The sequence below is a fragment of the Equus caballus genome, chromosome 19 (genome assembly GCF_041296265.1).
Source record: "Equus caballus isolate H_3958 breed thoroughbred chromosome 19, TB-T2T, whole genome shotgun sequence".
Lineage (NCBI taxonomy): Eukaryota > Metazoa > Chordata > Mammalia > Perissodactyla > Equidae > Equus > Equus caballus.
The window spans coordinates 240,224-260,698 of NC_091702.1; the positions used below are offsets into that span (position 1 = coordinate 240,224).

The 20,475-nt window shown below is 44.8% G+C and overlaps 1 pseudogene; it reads left to right on the forward strand.

The window, feature by feature from the left end:
- Window positions 1-20,475, forward strand: part of LOC138919016 (heparan sulfate glucosamine 3-O-sulfotransferase 4-like) — a 145,801-nt pseudogene that overhangs the window by 120,601 nt on the left and 4,725 nt on the right.

The window sequence follows — 20,475 nt, forward strand, 5'->3', positions numbered from 1 at the left end:
GGAGCCACAGGGCCAGCCTGAGTGAGATGGAGAAGAGTAGCAGATGGAATCTGGGTGGCCGTGGGTACAGATGCTGTAGGCTCTTGTAAGGCCCTAACTTTTCCTCTGAGGTAGGCACCATTGGAGGATTTTGAACTGGAGAAGGAGGTGACGTGACTTGACTTTTCACAGGATCACGTCAGCTTCTCTGTGGAGAATAGACGGTAGGAGACAAGGCTAGAAAAGGGAGATGAGTGAGTGGTACTGGAATATTCCAAGTCAGAGATGCTGTGGCTTGGATCAGGATGGTAGCAGAGCAAGTTCTGAGAGTCTGTCAGATTCTGGGTCCATTTTGAAGAGGAAATGAGCTGATATTATGTGCTGACAGACTGGATGTGGGGGAGACAGAGGAATCAAAGATGACTCCAGGGTTTTTTGGTTTCTCTCAGATATGGATCCCTCAAGGAGGCCTTTCTGACACCTGCAGTCAAGATCGTGCCCCTGTTATATGTCCTCATGACACTCTCTGCATTGCCTTGGTGGTCATCAGCGCAGTTGTAATTCAGACATACTGTTTCATGCTTTTCTGTCTAAAAGTTCTTGGTCAGCCGTGAGAATCTCCGCGGCCTCTCGAGGAACCCGAGGCTGCAGTTCCCCGAGAGCATAGCGGTGACCCCGCGTCCCTGTCAGCGCACCTTCCCGCTCCGCGAAGGTCAGAAACGTGTGGGCGGGGCCCCAGGAGTTCTCCCAGGAGGGTGTCCCTGTCCCTGTCCGCAGTCCACCGCTGGAGGGGGCGGGGCAACGGCCTGGGAGCGTCTGGGCCGCGGCGCCAAGTAGCACGCCTCTGCTGGGCCGCCATCTTGGGAGGCGTCCATGAGCCGCGCCTGCCTAGCCGAGCCTGGCGGAGTCCGGCCGCGCTCTGCTGCTCTCTCCGGGGCCGGGCTCGTCCGTTCCCCCGGTGTCCGTGGACGCCGCTCCGTGTCCCCGCTGGGCACAGCAGCCCGGGCGCTCCACAGCCATGGCCGCTGGCCTGAGGTGGCCCTCCTTCAGCTCCCGCTCTTCCTGCTCGCCGGACACGGACGTCCTGGGCGCCTGCGAAGATGATTCCATCTGGGAGAGGTGCCTGGGGGCGTGGGCCTGGGGGCTGGTGGGAGGCGAGCGTGTCCCTGAGGAACAGGCTTGTGCGCCAAGAGGTGCCCGTCAGGTCGCGGGACAGCTGTGCGGCGCGGGGCGCCAGGGGGTCTCTTCGTGCGCGTCACGCGTTCATGGCACGGGCGGTGTGTGCCGGGCACGGGGCCAGCCTGGGGGTGCGGTGCCCGGGAGTCGGGCGCTGAAGCGGCCCCCGTGGTCTTGGCTCCTTGGAACCAAGTCTTGCTGGAAGGACAGACGTGAAGAAGATAGTGACGTTGGTCTCGATGGGTTCTGAGGAGTGCAGCTCTCCCTCTTGTACGGGATTGTTAAGGCACCTTCTAGTTTTAGTTTATTAGTTGTTGTCTTTTAAAAGAGATTGATCGGATCTCACGGTGTTTCTGTGCTGTGTCCGTTTCTGCCTTAATATGTGGCTTTCTAATTCTAGATGTTTGTTTTTCTTTTTTTAACATCTTCCGATGCGTGTTTGAAATAATTAAATGTGGAGTGTTGTGCTGTATTTTTTCTCCTTCTTGTTTTTGGAGGAGCAGAGGAGAAATTTTGAACGACTGAAATGTTATGATTCAGTTTTTCTTCTTCTTACAGTAACTTTGTATGGAATTTTTTTTTTCCTGTTCCTGGATGTTGTATGGACAGGGTTCCTAGTGTGAGAGAGCCCACTTCTGTCAGGATGGTGAAGCGCAGTTTCTTTCAACATAACGCAATTGGGAATTAAGGGGTATATTTTGTTTCTCTTTCCTTTATGCAAAATCCTTCCTATTCCTTTTTTCTTTCCTTCCATCCTCTTTCCTTATGGCCCCGTCTCGGAGGAGCACAGCCTCTTTTGCCAATTTCTGGTTCTCCCTTAGAAGCAGTGCTTCTCCAAGCTGACACCTCCAGAGCCTTTCCCCTTGCAGCAGCGTGCTCGTGGCCACTGCCCAGGACTACCGAGTCCTTCGCCTGTGTTGCATATTTCAGCAGGTAGTGTTGGACTTCCTCTTTTGAGGGTGGTTTGATGTGTTTTATCTGATTCCTCCATGACCTTGTCCTTTCCATGGAGTCTTAAACCTTGCAATTCTCCACTCTGCCAAAGGCTTTCAGTCGTGGTCGGAGCTGGGCTGGAAGTTGGCATTTCTTTCTGAACTTGCAGGTCATTTGAAGGTTGTGGTCATCTTGGCCATCTTGTGACGCTACAGGCTTGCTTCTGTGTGGCTTCGTTGGTTCTCCTTGTTGACTGTATGATTTGGAGGAGGTCGATTGTATGACTGTGGAGAGTTTTGGATCCAGGGAGCTGTCTTGATCTTCCAGACCCTGAAGGCTCTCCCAGAGTTCTTCCCGGTATCGATTTTCACAGGCCTTTCCCACACGTGATGTTCTTCCTGTTGTTTTCTTGATCCGATGGTATTTCGATGCCAGTTTCATTTTTAATTAATGGATTGTGTCCTTGCTGCCTATTGGTCATCTGTATTTATTTCTCAGTCAATTATTTATTCCTACCCCTTAGCAATTTCTTAGTTGGGTTTTGAGAGCTCCTTCTTCAGTGTGGATGTTAACCATTTGTCTATTTTACGTGTTGCTCCTATTTTTTCTGAGTCTGACTCATCTTTTAACTGTGTTTCTAGTATTGTTGCTAGATGGAATAGTGTATCTTGGGAGTCTTTGCACATTAGTGTAAATCTTTTTGTTTTTGTCTTCGCTCATGGGTGAGAGATTGGGTATCGAATGCTTATCTCACACAGTTTTGTCCCTCGTCTTTGTCCACATACATTGCTCCATTGTATCCTAGAATTGCAGATGAGCAATCTAATTCCAATGTGACCTTTTTTTCTCTTTCTTCCTAAATCCCTAGAGAATTTTATTTATTCTTGAAGTTCCAAAACTTTCTCAATATGTGTTATGGTCATATTTTTTTCTCATCAATTTGGCCTCATATCTGATGTGTTCCTTTTGATGATCGGGGCCCTCCTTGAGTTGAAGAAAGTTTTCTCTGAGATGTGTTTAAAGATTATTTTTCTCATCTGCTCTGCTCTCTCCCTCAGACATGCCAATCATTCTTCTATTGAAAATCTTTTTCCATCTCTGGAATCTTCTTCTTATTTTCTCTCTTTTCCTTTATCTCCTTCTTTCTGAGAGAGTTTCTCAAGAATGGCTTCAACATTATTGATTCAATTCCCAGTGATGTAAAAACTGATCTTGATTGTTTCTAAGCTGCATGTAATCTCAAGGGAAATTTTATTCTTTCCCAAATACTTTCTCTTTTTCCTTTTGTCTATTTCTCCCTTGCCACCCTCTCCCTTTACAGCTCAGTCCCTCAACTTATACAAGTTTTCATTTCTTGCTTCATAGAGCAAACAGTTTCCTGAATTTTCCTGAGAACACAAACACAGCAGAAGCTTTCTAAAATATAGTTCTGTTTCCTCAAATAGAAGTCTTTCAAGGACTCTTCTCCTGACTTTTCAGCTGAACGTTTCTATGTTCATGCTGTACAGTCTTGAAGAAAAGTAAGACAAAGACATATGGCTGAGATATATGTTCTGATTTCCACGTCGGCGTATTCACGAAGGAGCGAGAAATGGACAGCCTTTTCCTATTAGTTAGACGTAATTTCTACTTAGTTCGTATCAGGTTGCTATGTGATCTTTTCCTTGTTCCTGCTCTGAAGTTGGAGAACTCGGTGATGTGCACAGCCTTGAGCCACATTTCTAGTTTATTTTTTTTATTTTTATTTCTTTCTGCTGATGAAGATTCGTCCAGAGCTAACATCTGCCGCCAATCTTCCTCTTTTTTTCTAATTGAGGTCAAAAGAGTTTATAACCTTGTGAAATGTCAGTGGTCCGTTATAATTTGTTCGTCGCCATATCAATGTGCCCCTTTCCCCCATGCCCAGCTCCCTCCCCTCTTCCCCTCTGGTAACCAGTAAACCGTTCTCTTTGTTCGTGTGTTTACCTTCCATGTATGAGTGAAATCACATGGTGTTTGCCTTTCTCTGTCTGGTTTATTTCACTTAACATAACACCCTCAAGTTCCATCCACGTTGTTGTGAATAGGACAAGTTTGTCTTTTTTTATGGCTGAGTAGTATTGCATTGTGTGTGTGTGTGTGTGTGTGTGTGTGTGTGTAAATATATATATATGTGTGTGTGTATGTACGTATATGACATCTTCATCCAGTTGTCAGTTGATGGGCACTTGGTTTGCTTCCGTGTCTTGGCTATTGTGAATAATGCTGCAAGGAACATAGGGGTACATAAGTCTCTCTGAATCATTGATTTCCAGTTCTTTGCTTAAGTACCTAGTCATGAGATAGTAGTGAAGAGACTGTCTTTTCTCCATTGTATGTTCTTGGCACCTTTGTCAAAGATTAGCTGACCATAGATGTGTGGTTTTATTTCTGGGCTTTCAGTTCTGTTCCATTGATCTGTGTGCCAGTTTTTGTACCAGTACCATGCCATTTTGGTCACTATGGCTTTGTAGTACATTTTGAAGTCAGGGATTGTGATACCTCCAGCTTTGTTCTTTTTTCTCAGGATTGCCTTAGCAATTCGAGATCTTTGCCCCATATGAATTTTAGTATTCCTTGCTCTGTTTCCGTCAAGAATGTCAGTGGGATGCTGATAGGGATTGCATTGAATCTGTAGATTCCTTTGTGTAGTATGGACATTTTACCTATGTTTATTCTTCCAATCCATGAGCAAGGAGTCTCTTAACATCTGTTTAAGTCACTATCAATTTCTCTCACTCATGTCTTATAGTTTTCTTTGCATAAGTCCTTCACTTCCTTGGTTAAATTTATTCCTAGGTACTTAAGTTTTTTAGGTACGCTGGCAAATGGAATTATATTTTTGAGTTCCCTTTGTGTAAGTTTGTTGTTGGAGTATAGAAAAGCAACTGAATTTTGTAAGTTGACTCTGTACCCTGCAAATTTACTGTAGTTGTTAATTATTTGTATTAGTTTTCCAGTGGATTTTGGGGGGTTTTCTATATACAAGCTCATGTCGTGTGCAAACAGCGAGAGTTTCACTTCTTCACCCCCTATTTGGATTCCATTTATTCTTTTCTCTTGCCTAATTGCTCTGGCCAAAACCTCCAGTACTATGTTGAATAAGAGTGATGATAGTGGGCATCCTTGTCTCGTTCCTGTTCTCAGGGGGATGGCGCTCAGTTTTTGCCCTTTGAGTATGATATTGGCTGTGGATTTGTCATATATGGCCTTTATTATGTTGAGGTAATTTCCTTGTATCCCTATTGTTTTTCATAGTTTTTATCATAAATGGCTGTTGGATCTTGTCAAGTGCTTTCTCTGCATCTATTGAGATGATCATGTGGTTTTTATTCTTCAATTTGTTGATGTGGTGTATCACATTGATTGATTTGCGGATGTTGAACCATCCCTGTGTCCCTGGTATGAATCCCACTTGATCATGATGTATGATCCTTTTGACGTATTGCTGAATTCAGGTTGCCAAAATTTTGTTGAGAATTTTTGCATCCATGTTCATCAGCGATATTAGCCTGTAGTTCTCCTTTTTTGTGCTGTCCCTCTCAGGCTTTGGTATCAGTGATGCTGGCCTCGTAGAATGTGTTAGGAAGTGTTCCATCCTCCCTTGTGTTATTTTTAATATCTTCTTTTAGGTTTGTTAACAGTTGCTTTATGAACTTTGCTGCTCCTGTGTTGGGTGCATAGATATTTATAAGTGTTATTATTCTTCTTGATGGAGTGTCCCTTTGATCATTGTATACTGCCCCTCTTTGTATCTCTTTACCTGCCTTGTCTTGAAGTCTGCTTTGTCTGATGTAAGTATTGCGACATCTGCTTTCTTTTGTTTGCTGTTAGCTTGGAGTCTCGTCTTCCACCTCTTCACTCTGAGCCTGTCCTTGTCATTGGAGCTGAGATGAGTTTCGTGGAGGCTACAAATTATTGGATCTTGTTCTTTAATCCATCTTGCCACTCTGTGTCTTTTTATTGGAGAGTTCAGTCCATTTCCATTGAAGGTGATTATTGATGTATGACGGCTTAATGCTGTCATTATATCACTCGTTTTCCAGTTTTCCTGCATTTCCTTTGTTTCTCGTCCTGTGTGTTTTGGTCTACCCATTGAATTATGCCGTTTTTTATGCTGTGTGTCTTTGTTTTTTCCTTATTTCTTTTTTGTGTCTCTGTTCTGCTTTTTAGTTTAGTGGCTGACCTGAAGTTTGTATTCAGAATCTCGTGCATAACATAGTCCCTTTTCAGATGACCTCTTACTTCCTTGGTCTAAACTGATTCAGTCCCTTTCCACCTCGCCTCCTAAGTTATTATTCTCATATCTTATTCCAGCTTGTGTCATGAGTTTGTGGTTAAAGTGACAAGATTGTCTTTGTTTTTGGTGTATTCCTTCCCTTTAGCCTAATGCCGTAGTTGAATATTTGCTATCCTGTTCTGATCCTGTCTATCTGTTGGTCTCCTTACTCTGTGTTTTGTGACCCCTCTCTCCCCTTTGTCATTTTTTCAGGTATGAGGGCCTTCTTGAGGATTTCTTGGTGTGGGAGGATGGGTCTCATGGCTACGAAGTCCCTTAGCATTGTTTGTCTGGGAAAGTTTTAATTTCTCCCTCATATCTGAAGGATGTTTTTGCTGGGTAGAGTATACTTGGCTGAAGATTTTTATCTTTTAAAATTTTGGATATGTCATTCCATTCTCTTCTAGCTTGTAAGGTTTCTGCAGAGAAGTCTGCTTATCTGATAGGGGTTCCTTTGTAGGGTATTTTCTTCTGCCTTGCTGCCCTGAGTATTCTTTCTTTGTCATTCATTTTTGCCAGTTTTACTACTATATGCCTTGCAGTAGGTCTTTTTACTTGGACACATCTAGGAGATCTGAAGGCTTCCTCCAGACACGTTTCCCTCTCATTGTCTAGATTTGGGAAGTTGTCTGCTGTTATTTCTGTGAGCACGCGTTCTGCTCTACTCTCCTTATCTTCACCTTATTCAATACCTATGATTCTTATGTTGTATTTTCTCATTGAGTTGGATATTTCTCGGAGACTTTCTTCATTTCTTTTTAGTCTCAGTTCTCTCTCCTCCTCTGTCTGGAGCATTTCAACATGTCGCTCCTCTGTGGTGTCCACACGAGCATTCAGGGAATCTGTATTTTGTTTTATAGCTTCCATTGTGTCTTTCATCTCTAATATTTCTGATTGATTCTTCTTTATAGTTTCAATCTGTTTTGTGGACTAGCTCCTGAACTCGTTGAATTGTTTCTCTATGTTCTCTTTTACCTCATTGAGTTTTTTGACAATAGCTCTTTTGAATTCATTGTTGCTTAGTTTACTTATTTCTGCATCCTCAGGACTGAATTCTGGGTGCTTATTTTCTCTCTGGTCTGGAGATTTGATGAATTGCCTGATGCTGGAAGGATGAGTCTTTTTCCCATTGTGATAGTATTCTGTTGCAGTTACAGCCTGTTGCCAGTGGATGGGGGTCGAGAGCCGTGTATTCTGAGCCCTCCACCTTCAGCTGAGCTGGCCCAGCGCAGTGCGGGTCGGGGGAGGGGCACTTTCTCCTGCGTGCAGTCCCGGGTTTCCCGATCAGCTCTCGCTGTCTGGTCTCCTGTGGTCTTGGCTTGATGAGGTCACCCCTGAGTGAAAGCTTTTGCCCTGTTAAAGGGCTTCCCTTTAGGCCGCCAGGGCCCTAGGGAGTCCTGGGTGATTCCACAGACGCGCAACCCCTCCCCCACTCCTTCTGTCACAGAGCCTCCCTGGCAGTGACCACAGTCTTTAGGGGAGGGAGCAGAGTTCTCTCTTACCCTGTGCCGGCTCCTCTGAGGCAGGGCTCCAGCCTCTCCCCCCTCTGTCGTGTGGCTGCCGTGACTCTCCGAGGATTTTTGTGCTTTTAGGGTATTTTCTTTTGGAATAGGGTTGCTCCTTTTTGTTGTATCTTGGAGGGGAGAGAGTCCCGGGCAAGCTCACTCCACCATGATGCTGATGTCACTCCATTGCTTGTTTAATCTTGAAGTCGGTTTTGTCTAAGGACGGCAACACCTGCTTCTTTTGTTTGCCATTACCTTGGAGTCTCATCTTCCGTCAGTTCACTCTGAGCCTTTGTTTGTCTTTAGAGCTGAGATCTGTTTCCTGGAGGCAGCATAATGTTGGGTCTTATTTTTTAATCCATCCCACCACTCTCTCTCTCTTTTTTTTTTTTTTTTTTGAGGAAGATTAGCCCTGAGCTAACATCTGCTGCCAATCCTCCTCTTTTTGCTGAGGAAGACTGGCCCTGAGCCAACATCCGTGTCCATCTTCCTCTACTTTATATGTGGGACGCCTACCACAGCATGGCTTGCCAAGCTGTGCCATGTCCACACCTGGGATCCTAACTGGCGCACCCCGGACCGCCAAAGCAGAACATGTGCACTTAACTGCTGAGCCACTGGCCCAGGCCTACACTCTCTCTCTTTTGATTGGAGAATTCAATCCATTTACATTTAGAGTGATGATTGATCTATGAGGGCTTACTGCTGCCATTTTATCACTTGTTTTCTGGTCGTTCTGTATTTCCCTTGTTTCTTGTCCTTTGTATTTCGGACTGCCAGTTTAGTTTGGTAGTTCTCTAGAATGATTTTCTCCGTATGTATCCTTTGTGTCTCTGTTCTGATTGTTTGTTTAGTGGTTGCCATGAGGTTTATCTGAAAAATCTCATAGATGAGATAGTCCATTTCCTGATGGCCTCTTCTTTCCTTAGTCTAAAGCAGGTTCCATCCCTTTCTTCATTCCCTTCTAAGTTACTTTTGTCCTAACTTCCGTTTTCTGATGTGAGTTTGTGGTTAAAATGATGAGATTACGGTTATTTTTGATGTGTTCCTTTCCTTTATCTTCAATATTATAATTGGTTGCTATCCTGTCCTGATAGAGAACTGCAGTTTTCTGATTTTGTCTGCCTATTTATCTCTTTGCTCAAGGCTTTTTTAACCCTTTCTTTTTCTTTCTGATATGAGGGAGTCTTGTGGCAATGAACTCCCTCCGCTTTTGTTTATCTGGGAAAGTTTTTATTTCTCCATCATATCTGAAGGATAATTTCGATGGATAGAGTCTTCTTGGCTGAAAGTTTCTGTTTTTCAGAATTTTGAGGATATTGTTCTGTTCTCTCCTAGCCTGTAAGGTTTCTGCTGGGAAATTCAGTGAAAGCCTGCTAGGGGTTCCTTTGTAGGTTATTTTCTCCTGCCTTGCTACCCTTAATATTTTTTCTTTGTCATTTACTTTTGCCAGTTTCACTAACATATGCCTTGGAGAAGGTGTTTTTACATTGATACAATTAGGAGTTCGGTTAGCTGCTTTTTTTTTTTTTTTAAAGATTTTATTTTTTTCCTTTTTCTCCCCACAGCCCCCTGGTACATAGTTGTATATTCTTAGTTGTGGGTCCTTCTACTTGTGGCATGTGGGACACCGCCTCATCGTGGTTTTGATGAGCAGTGCCATGTCCGCGCCCAGGATTCGAACCAACAAAACACTGGGCCACCTGCAGCGGAGCGTGTGAAATTAACCACTCGGCCATGGGGCCAGCTCCTCAGTTAGCTTCTTTTACTTGTAAATCCAGTTTCTTCCCCAAGTTTGAGAAGTTCTCAGCTATTATTTCTTTGAACAAGCTTTCTGTTCCTTTCTCTCCCTTCTTCCTCTGGCATACCTATAATCCTTCTGTTGCATTTCCTAATTGAGTCGGATGATTCTGGGAGAATTTTTTCATTTCTTTTTTATCTTAGTTCCGCCTCCTTCTTCTGAAGCATTTCTATGTTTCTGTCCTCCAAGCTGCTGCTTCTGTGTTCCATAAATCAGCCCTGTTATTCAAGGACTCCAGATTTTTCTTTATCTCATTCATTGTGTCTTTCATCTCCAACATTTCTGATGGGTTTTTATTTATAGTTTCAGTCTCTTTTGTGAAGAATTCTGTCTGTTCATTAAATTTTGTTCCTGATTTCATTGAACTGCTTTCCCAAGTTTTCTTGTAACTCATTGATTTTTTTAATGATAGCTATTTTGAATGGTCTTTCGTTTATATTGTAAATTTTTGTGGCTTCAGGACAAGATTGATTTCTGGGTGCTTGTCACTTTTCCTTCTGGTCTGGAGTATTAAAGTGTCTTTTTGTACTATTTCAGGGGGTGGATTTGTGCTTCCCCTTAGTGGAAGTATCTGATCGCAGATTCTACTTGCTACCAGTGGGAGGGGCAGGAGCTGTGTATTCTGAGCCCACCGCGATCCCTGGCATCTGTGCCTGTCCTTTGGAATCTGTGCTGACTGGGCACGTCTGCCGTTGCCCGCTCACTGCTGCTGCTTTAGAAATGTGTGTGCATGTGCTCTGGTAGGAGTCCCTTCCTCTGGCTGAGCTGGTGTGTCAAGTGGAGGGAGAGGTGCTTTGTTTTGCATGCAGAATCCTGGGGGCATTCTGCTCTGCACTTGCTGTCTCCCCCCCCCCCCCCCCCGCCGGGGTGCTTGCTTGATAAAGATGCCCCTGCAATTCCTTGGCCTCCTCTGTGTGGGGCTTTCCCACAGCTGTAGGCAGCTCCAAGAGTAAAGGTGTTCCTGCGGAGAGCTGCCCCTTCCCACTCTCCTCACAGAGCCACATGCAGTCCTGTGCCCTAGATCACCGTCAAGGAGGAAGAGGAGATCCCCCTACCTCCTTCCACTTCATCCCGGGGGTACAGCACCTCCACCTTCAAATGTATGGCTGCCTGGGTCTCTCAGACGTCTGTTGTGTTGTGGGAATGTTCTCTGTTGGTTTATGAATGTCCTTTGCATTGTGTCTTGGGGAGAGAGTCTAAGGGAAGAGCTCACTCCACCATGATGGCGGATGTCACTGGTTTTTTGTGGGTGTGTATGTGAGCTGCCATTAGCATGGCAGATGGGTGGTGTAGGTCCGTACCTGGGAACCGAACCTGGGCCACCGAAGCAAAGTGTGCCAAACTTTAAGCACTAGGCCACTGGGGCTGGCTGCCAGATATCTAGTTTAAAATAGCCAAGTGTCATGAAACTTTCTAGTTTAAAAAGTCACTCATTCTTTAAAATAATAACCTGATGTCTAAGAAGAAATATTGAGATACCACTACCTTATTGTCTTTGTACAGTATTTAAAACTCATTCCTGGATGGGCTGTTTCTGCATTCGTGGCTAAAAGCTACAACTTCACCATGGCCGCCCCACAGCTCCTTTCCTTCCACATGCACGTTTCAGCTCACAACTGATGCTGGATGAGGGTGTTAAAGACTCTGAATCCTCTACTAAATAGTTTCCATACTGAGGGAGATTTTAATTCCTTCGCTCTGATGAAAGAAAGTCTATGCTTGTGAGATTTCTTGAAATATTTTACCATGAATGGTTCCACCAGTCTACCTGTAAGCTTTAAAGGTTTAACTCATGGAAGTTCTTCCGGTTTTCTAGCAGGTAATGGTGAAATATTTCTGGTTCCTAGTGCTATTGAAATTCTCTGTGTACTCTTGAGTTTTTACATCTAGGTGAGTCTGCGGAATGGCTCATCAGAAAGTACCCACTTTCTATTCATGATTCTGAGCTAAGTAGATTGTGAATATGTCACTCTGCTGCATAAAATTCTCCAAGGGTTCCCAACTATGTATAGTGTCAGGTAGAAAAGCCTCTCAGAATAGCATGTGAGCTCTTTACAATCTGGCACAATCCTATCATTTCAGATTCATGTGTATTCACTTCCTGCCATAGATCTCAGACTCTCGCCACACTAAACTACTGATCTCTTTCTCCAAACCTGTCAGGAAATTTCAGACCTTTCTACTTCTACTGATATACTCTTCCTTCTGCCTGTAATGCCTTGCCTCTCAGTGGGAATTGATATTTGTCCTTCACAGTGGAACAGAAATAACACCTCCTTTTTCTAGTATTTCCGATGCCCAAAGCAAAATTCATGACACCATTTTCTTTGGCCCCGTTGCTGTGGCCTAAATGTTGTGTCTCCCCAAAATTCCTTTGTTAAATCCTAAGGCCCAATGGGATGGTATTAGGAGGTGGGGCCTTTGGGAGGTGATTAGGTCATGAGGGCAGAGCCCTGAGGAATGGGATTAGTGCCCATATAAAAGGGGCTTCTGGGCCGACCTGGTGGCACAGTGGTTAAGGGCACATGTTCCACTTCAGTGGCCTGGGGTGCACCCGTTTGGATCCCGCGTGCGGACATGGCACTGATGGCAAGCCATGCTGTGGTAGGCGTCACACATATAAAGTAGAGGAAGATGGGCATGGATGTTAGCTGAAGGCCAGCCTTCCTCAGCAAAAAGAGGAGGATTGGCAGCAGATGTTAGCTCATGGCTAATCTTCCTTAAAAAAAAGGAGGGGGCCTTCAGAAACCCCTGTAGCCTTTGTCTCACAGAAATTATCTTCTACTGAATTTTTCCTCCCTTTTATTACCTCTGTTCTCTGCCTCCAGAACCCCGATAAAAGAAAGGGCAGACATGTATGCTGCTTCACATTTCTCTCCTATGTGCCATCATTCTGCCTTTGGCTCTGGTCTGCAAGATTCCACTGACTTTATCACCAGATCACTGACATGTTGTTAACCATCCCCATTCTCTTAGTCAGTCTGTCCACTGAATTGTTTTAGTGTCAAACATATTTTTAATTCCCAGGCACTCATTTTCGTCCTCTGATTACTCCTTTTTTGCAGCAGCAGTCTGTTCTTGCTTTTGCACGTGCCATCTTTCCTATCTCACTAGAGTCATTTCTTACTCTTTTAACGTTGTTTTGTTTCCTGAATGATCTTTATTTCCTAAAAACACAATTATTTTACTTGTTAATCTTAATGTGAGTCACGTATGTGATTTTTTTTTCTTCACATTTGTTGACCCTTGGCTGTTAGTTCTTGTTTGTGAATAAAGATCTAGGCTGTTAAGCGGTGGGAGTTCCATTTGGATTTGTGTAGCTCTCTCTGCCAAGAAACTGCTCCCTGGATGAGCCTGTACTGGTGGGTCTGGTGCCATAACTGGAAAATGACAGTTCAGAGTTGTGGGGGTCAGCCGGCTGTGGAGAGCAAGTCAAAAAAGGGAGGACTTGACTTGAGCAGTGAATTATTTTGATGTGTTCCTTCTTGAGAAAAGCTGTGTTGCCTCTCCTTTTTCATTAAGGTGCCTGCTGGATGTTCCAGAGTTTCCTCAGACTCTGCTTTGCTTCCCATTCATGGTTCTACACTCAAATGAGGAGGCATCTGCATGTAAGCAGGTCACTTTCTTCAGCGTGCACAGCTAGGATTTTTATGTGGGGGCCAAAAGCCTCTGCTGTCTGCTGTATATATTTGGGAGGAGGGCAGGGAAGAGAGATGTGGTCCAACTAGCCCAGCCTTCCCAGATGCAGTCTTTTAAATCAAAAATATTCATCATATGTATATATATATATGTGTGTGTGTATATATATATATACACACACATATATATATACACATATATTGAGCAGTATGATAAGAGTGGCAAAATGGCTGAAAATTCTGTCTATCCTGTGTCCATGCCCCTCTGCAATGTGACTTTGGAGCCCCTCCTAGCAAGAGGTGGCATTTGTTTCTCCATCTTCTTGAATCTGGCTTGGCCCTGTGGCTTAGTTTGATCATTGGGATTCTAGAACAGTGACCTGAAGGAGAGACTTGAAAACCGCTTGCACACTGGACTTGCTGTCTCTTGCTGCCCTTATAAAGAAGATAGGTAAGGGGCCAGCTTGGCGGCATAGCTGTTAAGTTCGTGCACTCCACATCAGTGGCCTGGGTTTGCCAGTTTGGATCCTGGGGGTGGACCTATGCACTGCTTATCAAGCCATGCTATGGCAGGCATCCCATATATAAAGTAGAGGAAGATGGGCATGGATGTTAGCTCAGGGCCAGTCTTCCTCAGCAAAAAAAGGAGGATTGGTGGCTGATGTTAGCATAGGGCTAATCTTGCTCAAAAGAAACCCCAAATAAGTAAAAGACAGGAAAGTTAAAAATACATTTTTTTCCATATGAATTCTGAGCTATCAGAACTAACAGTCCTGGGAGCCAGCCCGGTGGCTCCGCAGTTCAGTGTGTACATTCTGCTTTGGTGGCCCGGGGTTCGCCGATTTGGATCCCGGTTGCGGACATGGCACTGCTTGGCAAGCCATGCTGTGGTAGTCGTCCCACATATAAAGTAGAGGAAGCTGGGCACGGATGTTAGCTCAGGGCCAGTCTTCCTCAGCAAAAAGAGGAGGATTGGCAGCAGTTAGGGCTAATCTTCCTCAAAAAAAAAAAATAACACTCCTATGAAGAAGCCCAAGAGGATGACAAGAGGCATGTGGCCCATTTGCTTCTGTTGCTCTGACCAACAGCCTGCCAGACTCATAGCATGTGACAAAGACTTCCCTAGATTATCCAACCAGCAGCCAATTTACAGCTGAGCATGGATGCCTGGGATACAGAGCCTGGGAGAGATGTACTGAGTTCACGCAGATAAGAAGAACTGCCTAGCTGATCCAAATCATGAACTAAATAAGCAGTTGTTGTTTGAGACCCCTAAGTTTTGGGGTAGTTTATCACCCAGCAAGAGCTCACTGATACAAACACCGCATTGTATTGATGTTCCAGCTACTGTAGATACTCTGATAAACAAAGTAGATCAGGCCTCTGTCCTCAGGTGACGAGAAACAAAGAAATAAATGAGTCAGACAACTTCAGAGATTCACACATGCTCTGAAGGAAAGCAAGCAGGGTGATGTGACTGGCTGGGGTTGGGATCTCATTTAGATACTGTGATCAGAGAAGAATGCTTTGAGCAGCTAAAGTTTGAGCCAAGACCTGAGTGACAAGGAAGAGCCAACCATGTGAAAGTCTGGAGGTAGATTGTTCCAGACAGGAAACAGCAAGTGCACAGGCAGTGAGCTGGGGAGATACTTCACGTGTTAAAAGGACATAAAGAAGGTCAATGAAGCTGGAGTTGGTGAGCAAAGGAGAGAGAGGGGAAAGATGTGAAGTCAGGAAACAGACCTTGGGGGAGGACTTGGCCTGTGATTCATTTACCAGTTACCTTCATGCTTGTACCCTGTCTCATCTCTGTCCTTGATGTTTGTGGACTAGGAGCTTGGAGCTCTCAAAGGACCCCTGTGGGAAGGGTCCCTCTTTTCTCCAGCATTTTGGTCTACATCTTTCTGTGATCTGTTTTCATCAGTCAGATCTATCTGCTTTCTGTCTTCTCGGATTTCTTCAAGATGTCCTCCAGCTGACTGCCATTCTAGTTTACTAGCATTACCACGGATTCGTTCTTTTTAAAATACAAGATGGTTTTTGGGGGCGTTTTTAAGGACCTTCGTATATATTAGTCCCCAAATCACCATCTTTAGTTGAAATTCTCATATCTCATGTTTAAATTTGGAGCTCTAAGCCCATAAATCTCCCATCCCCCTTTGTTATCCTATCTTTTTCTCTGTTTCTTCTCTTTTCAGCTTGTCTTTACAGTGGTTGGTGAGAGGCCAGCCCTCAATGGGCTCTTTATTCACTATCCAAGAAATATGTCCTGAGAAGCTTTTATCTGCAAACAAAATGGAAGCCCTTCTCACCTACCAGTTGCCCCTTTGCAGCCACTTGCCTTGCTCGGTTCCTGCTGAGTTGAATATGCTCATCCAAACACCCCCTGCTGGGACACTGAGGGGACGCAGGGTCAGTTCTTCCCAGTGCCTTCCACTTCACTAGACACTTCAGGTGTTTCATTTCCTAGGGAGGTTTTGATGTCTCAGAATTCATATACCAGAAAACTGTATTTGAACATCCTGGTCTTCCATCTATCTGTCTGTCTATGTTCTATCTTCATTGAGTTTTGGGTGCCACAAATCATTAGATGGCACATAGGATGTCATACCTGGGAGGGATGGTCCATGTTACCCTTTTGAGAACAGGAGATGCTACACCCTTGCAGACCAAGAGCTTGGCCTTCCTGGACGTTTGTAAAGTTTCCAGGCAAGGAATCTTCACTTATCTCCCTAAAACAGATAAACATACTTTTGTACAGAGATGAGTGCACGTGAAAGGTGAGACTAGCAATCTTCAGGGCCCAGAGCTTACTCATGATGTTTTCTTCCACAAATCTGTTGGGTCCTTTGCAGAAGCCCAAAGTACAAAACTCTTTGCCTGCCCTGCATTTGCCTTACAGGAATACCACTACACACTTCCCTCCAGCCCAGAATCAGAGGCCAGAGCACGTTGAATGAAGAGGAAAGGAGGTCCATATTCTCTTTTCTACCCCAGGGCCATTGCGAGTGCTGTTCCCTTCACCATTCTCCGTGCTTTTCCTCCAAGTCTCTTACTTATCCTGGCTCTTACTTATCCTTCTGGACTCAGCTTATATGCCGCTTGCTCGGAGAGGCCGTCTCTGCTTTTCTGATCTTCCCTTCCTTCCCCAAGTCTAGTGGATGCTGCTGGTGCCCTGCCCGGGTCCCCTTCACTGGTGGCACACTCTTTCCTCAGTTGCTGTGAGTATTCATTGCTCAAATGGAGCTGCCTTGCCTGGGAGGTTACTCCTGGCCGCAGGGGACAGTCAGTGGCCAATGATTGACTGGGGCACAAAAAGCCGGAAGCCTGGCCTCAAGGTGGACCAGAGCCTTCTGGGATACGAGGGAGAAGTTAGTCTCCAGCTGAGACAGCCCCTTTGCTTAGTTTTCTTCTCCTGTCTGCTGCTTCCCTCACACTGCACCCCCTCCAGAGAGCCCTCCTCCAATGAATCCTTTTCACCAGAGTCACTGTCTCAGGCCCTGCTTCTGGGAAGCCTGACCGAAGACACTGAGAAAGCTTTCTTTAAGAGGTTTGTCTGTGTATTTACACAGCGAGGACAAGTTTTCTCTCTGACCCCTGCGCCTCTAACAGTGATGGAGTGTCATGTGAATGGACTCGGATGTGAATAGTCCCCCTGGAACTGGCCACACAGCAGCCCCCCGTCTGAGGCTCCTGAAGAGCTTCTCTAGGAGGTGGAAGGGGAAGAAGAAAAAGAGACACTGCACACAAGCAGTTCACCGGGAGGCTGTGCTGTCATTTCTGAAGCAGAGCTCTTTGACCTGCTAAAAAGGGGTATCTTTTAGAGGCTTTAGTAAAAATCATTTAATCTAAAATTCAATATCAATGCCGCTCGTTAATTTTTAAGAACCCCATATCTGTTCTTTCCCTGAAGTGAAACAAATTTGGTTAAGGATGGGTGTTTCTGAGTTTATTTCCTACACAGTTGAAAGCTCAATGTCATGGTTAAGTCTCTTGTCCCAAAGGTAACCCCTTGGGAGCCACAGCAATAGCACAAACTAATGAAACAGGAGGAATTCATGTTTGAAGAGCCAGAGCCTCTGGAGACATTGACTCAATGGCCTGAGCCCCACAGGATGGTTTCGAATTGAGTTCCTATGCAAATGCTTTTAAACACCAGTCCTGTGTCACTTACACATTCAATACTTAAAATTTAGATTATCTGGAGGTGACTCTTGAGATTTAACAATTGTGACGTTTTCTTGAGGCATGAACTCAACTCACACATCCTACAAAGTTGGCAGATGGTGAGTGAACGAGGTGACCATTGAGCATCTACTTGGCATGTGTGCAGTAACTCACATGAAGGGATTTAAATCTTTCCAACTGTGAATGTTGCTAACAGAAGGGCAGAGGTGGGGGGAAGAAATGGCAGGTGTTTGAGGGTCTGCAAGACCAAAGCTCTCACAGCTGTCGCGTGATTACCATAGGCCCTCCATGTCAGCCACCACAATGGCTGCTTTAGAATCTGATTTTCCAGATGCACAGTTAAGGATACAGAGGCACTGATGTGCTGTCTTAGGAGGAAGATGGAGCTTGGGTGTCTGTTAAATTGGAATTTGAAGGTGATCAGGGTTGTGATCCCCTCTCTGATTTTCCCAGCTTCTCGCACCCGCAGTTGAAGAAGCCGTGTCCTGATAGTCTCAGGCAGACTAGTTCCGCCGATTCCTTATTCCCAGTGCAGGTTTGCTTTTCTCTCTGCATCTTTCTTTTCTGTTTATGACACCACCGTCTTAGTTGCTGAAGTTTCCAACCTTGACCGTAGGCCCCTGTACGTTTGTCCTTCTTATGTCTTCTCCTGTCATTAACCTCAGGGCCACCTCCACCCCTTATCTTCTGGCTATGATTCCTTGGGCTCCTCACGGGATGTGACCATCACTTCCATCCACTTGAATCCTTCATGGGCCTGGCCTCGCCTTGGACCTTTGGGTGACTCTGAGTCTCTCCTCCTCCAAGAGCATCATTATGGGGACCCATTGGGAAAATCCTCTACTTTGGCTCTGCTCCCAAGGTCTCCTCCTACAGCAGCGTGTGCTGCCTTTTCCCTATCACGGGAAGCGTGTGAGATTAACTGTTTTGACTCCTTTCTCTTGTTTGAAAGAAAGCAACACCAAGATGTGTGTTTCCTCCCAGAAAGACTAGAGATAGGCAATAAGGAAGGGGAAAATGTGTCTGCAAATCTGTAGCTTAAAGCTTCATGTGTTTAAAAATCATTCTTGTTTGTCTTTTATATTCCTATAAAATGCATAGAGAGTTTTATCCATCAGTATTCCAGACAAGATCAAAGAAGCCTATGTTCTGATAGCACCATTAAAGAGGAGGGGCCCCTCTCTCCCTGCTGCCCCTGAACAAAGGCTCCCGTGAAAGCTAGGACAGTCGCTCTGACACCTGACCCATCACCAGATGAACCTCAGGAGCTCTGGGCCCAGGGGTGTCCTGACTGGAGCCAGAACACAGGAACAAGGGAGGTTATAAGACCTGAATAGTACTTGGCATTGGATTTGATAGACACTGCAGGGACTGAAAAACTCTTTAGCCAGTTTTCTTCTTTTACTCTCTCATAGTTTGTATTTCATTTCCATCAAATGGCATGAAAGCATGTCATTGGCCAGCGAGAGGATGAAACCCTGATGTGGACTGGACCTACCCTAAACCTAGTGTGAATTCTGAAATCCCCACGACTGATCACAGTGACTTCTCCTTCCACATCTTCAGCTCTGTCTTCCCCTGGAGCCTGCTGTCTGTCAGCTCAGGATCTCCGTGCTCACACCTCTCTGGCCTTGCTTGTTTCAGCCCAAGGTTAGCCACTTTGCTGGTTCTCGTGAGCATCCCTGATGCCCTTACCTCTGTGCACTTCCATGACCCCTGCCTTCCCATCCTCAGCCATGCCACTCATGACCCCCTTCAATATCTAGAATGTGAGGCCGCACCGAATAAAATCACAAGAGTTATTTGCTCTTTATCTAGTTGGCCCTTTGATGGTTCTGATGTCCTCAATCCTTCACTGGTTGACCACAACATATTCTTAAAGTACTCCAAACCTGTTCCACTCTGATCAAGGTCCGTATGCCATCCCCACTGCCAAACTCGGCAAAATCATGTTTTGTGGGGACCAAGTCCATCAGTGTGAGTTTTCTCAAAATCTCTCTCATCTACATCAAATTCATTTTTGTATTTGCCCCTCTCTTGTTTTTCTTCTTTCCTCCAATAAAGAAATTTCCCTTGGTATTATCTAATCAAGTTGAAAATGTACATGGTCCCTGACTCAGTATTTTTTTCTGTCTCTTCATCTCCTTGCTTATTTTCCTGTTGACTTATTCTATGTATTTTTTTTTAGAAGGTCTGTTTAGTTCTTAGGAGGATGAAGCTGTAGAGAGAGCCATGCTAATTATGTGTGTCCCTTTCCTCCAGAATCTCAGCCTCCTCCAAAATAGACACAGAGGTCGGACACTGTCATCCTGGAGCTCAGAGCTCAGTGGGGAAGATGGAGTATGAATAAAGTGTTACAACACAACGTAAGTACTATAACGGATGTCCACTCCAGGTACGGGTGCGGCACAGAGCAGCGGATGAACTCAGTGGGGGTGGAGGCAGGAAAGCGTTACAGTCAAGAAACAGCTGAGCTGGATCTTAAAGAATTATTAGTTCAGTAGACAAGGTGGGGAGGTAGCCGTTAAATACCTGTTAGATTAGTAAACGAAGGGTATATCCCACAGAGAAAACAACGGGTGCCAAAAGAGTGACGAAGTGACACAGCTCTGTCTCTTGAGGAAAAGTGCAGGCTCAGTCTAGCTAAAGCAGGTGGGAGGAAGAGAGAGCTGGCAAATGGGCCTGAGAGCTCAAAAACTAAAATAAAGAATATACCTAAGAAAATTAGATGAAGGAAATAATACTGATAAAAGCAGAAAATATTGGTTCAAGAAATCATGAAAACAGTAGCATTAACACTTAATTCCAAGAGTTGTTTCTTGAAAAGAAAGAAAGAGCAAGAAAGGAGAGACAGCAAGAGACCAGAAAGGCAAGAAGAAGGGATGGAGGGAGGATAGAAAGAGGTCTTGTAAGTTTAATCAGGGGAAAAGGAAAACACATACAAAGTAAATGTATTGA